General features: G+C 51.8%; 1 pseudogene; it reads right to left on the bottom strand.

The window, feature by feature from the left end:
• Positions 1-1040: 1040 nt before the first annotated feature.
• On the bottom strand, positions 1041-4741 carry LOC119285175 (annotated as a pseudogene).
• Positions 4742-5236: the final 495 nt, after the last annotated feature.

Here is a 5236-nt window from a genome sequence, read left to right as displayed (position 1 = left end):
AGTGGGTTGACCAACTCAAAGCAGATCTATGTGTCTACCCTATCACCTCCATCTCATCTAAAAATCTGAGGAACATCAATAAATACGATTAGATTTTGGAGAGAGAAAGAGAATCCCAAATCTTGAAATGGAAATGTTCCAAATAGAAGCGAAAATTAATTTGAGACAATTCGGTGACACGGAGTTGGGAAAGTATATAAAAACATACATTTTCTAAAAATAAAAAAATTGAAGAAATTAAAATAGTTAGTCTGAATTTGATTTTGTTAAATGATTTTCTTTTGTAATTTCAGATCGGGATTTTTTAGTCTTTTCCTTGGTAAGATCGAGATTTAAAAATAATACTTTATGTTCTATAGCATTTGAAAAATGATGCAGTTATTCCACACACAAAAACTGATGCCGTTGGATGCCACATAGAAGCCAATCCATCATAAACCACCTTTGTAGGACTCGTCTAAAACCATTTTAGGTGATGAATACTACTGATTTGAAATGGGTGTGGCTAGGTTTCGGTCTACTTAGATTTAGCAAAGTCTCGGTCAAGTGACATAACATGCAAGAGATACAAAAACTATTTTTTTTGCATGGATCTTAATGTAGGATCTCAGGGCTGAGACTTAGCAAGACTGGTTTGAAACGGTCTGAAGGGATTTACATTCCTTGATGATCCAGCAAGAAAATGATACTCCCTCTTGTTAATGAAAAGGTGGCGTTTTGGACATTAACACTGTCCTCAAAATGTAATTGTGACTAGTTTTAACTGCAATGTATGCACAACACCAACAAATAATAAGAACATACTCTCTTGATAAATCTATGCATATGATTTCAAGTTTCAATCTAAGTATTCACAACAATACTGGTGGTCAGAGTATTAAATATTTGACATGAGACACTGTCCAAAACATGACTTTTTGTGAACTGGATGCATATGGTGCATGTATAGACATTGATCGTATACTATGTGCAAACAGGACATTCATAGTTTCTCTTCTGGAACATGCATTAATGTGTAGTACACGAGCATGACAATTAAATTATATAACCGTGCAATATTGTCTCGAACAGACGAGCTAAGACATAATGAGCCCATACTTTCATACTTACATGTCAAATCAGTTACTCCCTTCAATCCATATTACTTGTCGCTCAAACGAATATATTTAGCACTGAAATACGTCTAGTATTTGAGCGATAAGTAATACAGATCGGAGGGAGTAATAAACATGCAATCTAGCGGTATCTGCAGGTTGAAAACGTGGGAAACCTGAGAAGTTGAATGTATATGGGTTTTAAAATGTTAAACTCCAGCAAGGAGAGAAAAGAGAAGCCTTGTACTGACCGCTGAGATCGATCCCATGGAGAGATATCGATACACACACACCACACAAACAAAAGAAACACTAGTATATAAATCAATGGGGAGAAACCTAGACGAGAAGAGGTGAAAAACAGTAACACTCTGGAGAAGATATTATGACCCAAAACTAGTAGCTAAGCTAGCTAGTTGAACGGTATTACTGTCATCAACTATGGGATACTGTGGTGCATGTACGTTGTGTTTAACTGTTGTTTCCTTCCGTTTCGTTTCGTTTCGTTCCGTTTTGCACATCAGCTGATAGATAGATCATCACGTACGTACGTACGTGGATGTTAATTAGCCTAGATGGACCTGTTCTCTAGGATCGCCGAGAGGCTGGTGGTGCGCTGCCGCTTGAGCCCGCCGCTGGCGGAGCCCCCGGAGTCCTCGGCGCCGGACGAGGACGACGTGCGCTCCATGACCGCTCTGAGCGCCTCCTGGATGGACGCGACGGCGTGCTGCGGCGACATGGGCGCCTGCATCCCGCCGTCCTCGTCCTGCTGGTCCCCGTCGCACGCGATGCTGTCGTCCTCGGTGACGACGAGCACGTTCTTGACGCGGCCGCCGAGGGTGGTGATCTCGGCCTTGAGCGCGCGCAGGCGGAGCGCCTTGAGCGCGCGGATGAGGTCCGGCAGGAGGTCGGGGCGGTCGTCGCAGCAGAGCGAGGCGCGCACGAGCAGGCGGCCGTCCTCGTCGCTGGAGGCGTCGACGGTGAGCTCGTCGGCCTCGGTGGGGAGCGGGCAGGCCTCCTCCCTGATCTCCGACGTCTGCCGCTTGAGCTCCTTGACGTGCTGGATCACCTCCGCCAGCAGCGACGCCTTGTCCGTCTGCGCACCAAACATTCATGCATGCATGGAGTAAATCACAAGGAAAGTGGACGCACGCACGCACGCGCGCGCGGCGGCGGGCGAGCTGCCAGTAGTAGTTGATTAGTAGTTAAAAAATCAGCTCGCTAACATGCATGATGGGAGGAGGATGATGCATGCAAGGGGTAGGCTGGGGGGAATGATGGATGGGGCGTACGCATGCAGGCGAAAAGGAGGTCCGGCTTCGTGCCGTGCCGTGGAATGCATGCCTCCGAGCCGACGAGCGTGGGACTCACTCGACGTCTCCCCCTCCACTCTCCTCCTACCAGGAGCGAGGGGAGCACAAGCAAAACAGCGCGCGCGTAATCAATACACAAAAAATGGCTAGTGCATGGCTCGCCTGCCCTGCCCTGCCCTGCCTGCTGGTGGTGGTGCTCGCATGCACGCCTCCACAAGCGATCTGTGTTTCTTCCTTTTGGGGTTTAGTGGGGCACCAAACCATCGATCACCACCACTCTGCGCCCGCATTCTTTATGCTTCTTCCGTTATCACGCCCGTGGTCAAATCCCTCTTAGCTAGACGGTGCAGTGCTCCTGGGGCTCATACGTGCAGCACTAGCCGGTGGATGATGTGTATTATCCATGGATTACGGGCTAGCAGTAGTATATGTCATTGTAAGCTGTCTAATCTAGCATCCAGAAACCAAAAAGCTTTTGAACCTAATAACACTACTAGAACAGTCAACAGATCAGTAACAATGCACTGCATTGCTGCCTTTTGACCGTAAAGACTTTGGGGTGCAAATCTAAAACCGACTCGCTCCATGCTACTACTACTCCGGTAGAGATGAAAGAGTACTATAGCACGACTAGCTATTAGCTTAAGGTTAACTAGCATGGATAACTCAGTTGCATGGGATAACTCGCATGGTTTGGAAGAGCTAGGTAGCTAAAGGCATGTAGAAGGATCTGGGGCTTAGGATTCTTGGGAGTAGGGCGCGCGGTAACCAGCAGGATCTCGAGACAGTCAGCTTTTCTCATCTTTGCTGCCGGCGCTCTGTGAGTGTGTGTACCTGACACGAGCTCGCGCGCTTGTCTCTCCTCGGAGAGGCCATCGCCCAGCAGTAACTCTCGAGTCGCAAGCTTTTTGTTTCCTTCCTGGTCTCTCTTTTCCGCGTCAACTAGGCGGCTCACCTCCCTCCCCTTGTCTCCTAGTAGCTCACTCCTACCATAGAATATGCTGAAATGGAATGGGGAGCCAACAATGGAGTGTTGGAGTTCGCGCGCATGCACACACATGTTTTGGGTTGGCTATATGCAGTGCACTGTGCAGAAAGAATTGCAGACATGCATGCTAGAGTTGAAGATACGCATTGCATGCATGAATTTATATGTCAGGGTGCACTATTATGCAGCCAGAGCCAGTACCTTGGTTGTGTTGGGGAGGAGGCTGCGGAGGCGGGCGAGGTGCGAGTTGATGCGCTCCCGGCGGCGACGCTCGGCCTCGCTGTGGCTCTTGGACGCGGCCAGCGCCTTGGCGTCCATGATCTCCTGTGCGGTCATCCGGCCGAAGTCGCCGAACGGCGACGCCCCGAAGGGCGGCGGCATCATCATCCCGTGGACGGGGGAGCCGTGGTGCCCCATGTAGAGCCCGGCGCCGAAGCCGAGCGGCTCGGACGAGGACGACGCACCGCCCGAGTGGTCGTAGGCGAACTGGAGCGCGCGCCGGGCGTAGAAGTCGGCCAAGAAGGGCGGCGGCGGCGGAGGCTGCTGAGGCAGCGGCGGGAGCAACGGGAAGAAGGGGCCCTGGCCGCCGATGCCTATGTTGTGGTGGTGGTGGATCGCGCCGTGGAGTGGCTCCTGCGGCGACAGCGACGGGGCCAGCGGCGGCCAGCACATGATCGGGGGCGGGCCCATGGTCGCACTCACGCTGCCCACGCTACTGCTCGCTTCAAACACCATGCCCCCTCCACCTTCTTGGCAGCCACCCAATTCTTGATCCACCAGCCCACTCGTGGCGCCGCCGCAAGCCCTGGCGTGGTGCTCGAGCTCCTCCTCCTCTTCGTCCAATAGCACCCCCACCTCTTCGCGGCGGTGGCGGCGGCGATCTCCGTGAGCACCCATCGGCCGATCGATCGATCCGGAGGAGCTCGCAGCACGATCGAAGCCGTTTGTGCGGGATCGATCTAGTTCTTCTAAGTTCTAGTTGTGGTTCTAGTCTAGCTACGGTGGTGTGGTGTGAGTTTGCGTGGGCGATCGAGTGAGATGGATGCTTCTGCTGGTGTGTCTAGGGCTAGCTTTTGTATAGGGTGTGGCATGTGGCAGCATGATTCGCCTTTCGGCCTTTTTGTCTTTCCCTTATGATCTTGCCCGAGCTCGCAAGAATTATGGCCACCTCCTCCTCCCCCTGATTCCTCTCTCCCTCTCTCTCTCACACACAGAGAGGGAGGAGAGAGAGGAAGAGAAAAGGCTTTCCCCGGCCGGCTGGCCGTGGTCTCTAGACCTGACCTGACCTGACCTGGTAGTGTAACTTGGCTGCTACGCCTTTCGATGGCCTTGTGGGGGCAAAGGCTAGTAGGGTAACATAATAACTAGGCCGGAGTAATGGAGACAGGAGGAGAAAGGGGGCCGTGGGGTGTGGAAACGGGGCTGATCGACACCAGGCAAAAAGAGAGCAGGGAAAGAGGAGAGCAAAAGATTGCATGGAAGGAGAGCGGGACGACATAGGGGAGTAGTAGTAGTATACCTTTGTACGTAGTAGTATGTGCCATGCGCGCGTATGTGTATGGGTCGGTCAAGGCCCATGTTCTGCAGCACCCCCTTCACTTTACCAATCCACGCCTCCTCCCCCCGCCCGCCTCCCCGAGAGACACAATCATTGTGTGTGTGTCTTGGAATACACTCCTCCCTCTCTCTCTGCTGCCGCAGCGATTAGCACTTGTATACACACACTAGAGCTAGTGTAATCAATCTTGTTACTACTGTACGACTAGTCTAGACCGGGGCCGCGTGGGCGCAGGATTGAAGCGAACAGAGAATCCACGCGCCAACAGCGGCAGGCTAATGCA

This window comes from Triticum dicoccoides, chromosome 4A (genome assembly GCF_002162155.2).
Source record: "Triticum dicoccoides isolate Atlit2015 ecotype Zavitan chromosome 4A, WEW_v2.0, whole genome shotgun sequence".
NCBI classification, from domain to species: domain Eukaryota; kingdom Viridiplantae; phylum Streptophyta; class Magnoliopsida; order Poales; family Poaceae; genus Triticum; species Triticum dicoccoides.
Note: the sequence above shows the minus strand (reverse complement) of the source record. Positions and strands in the feature narration are given on the sequence as shown.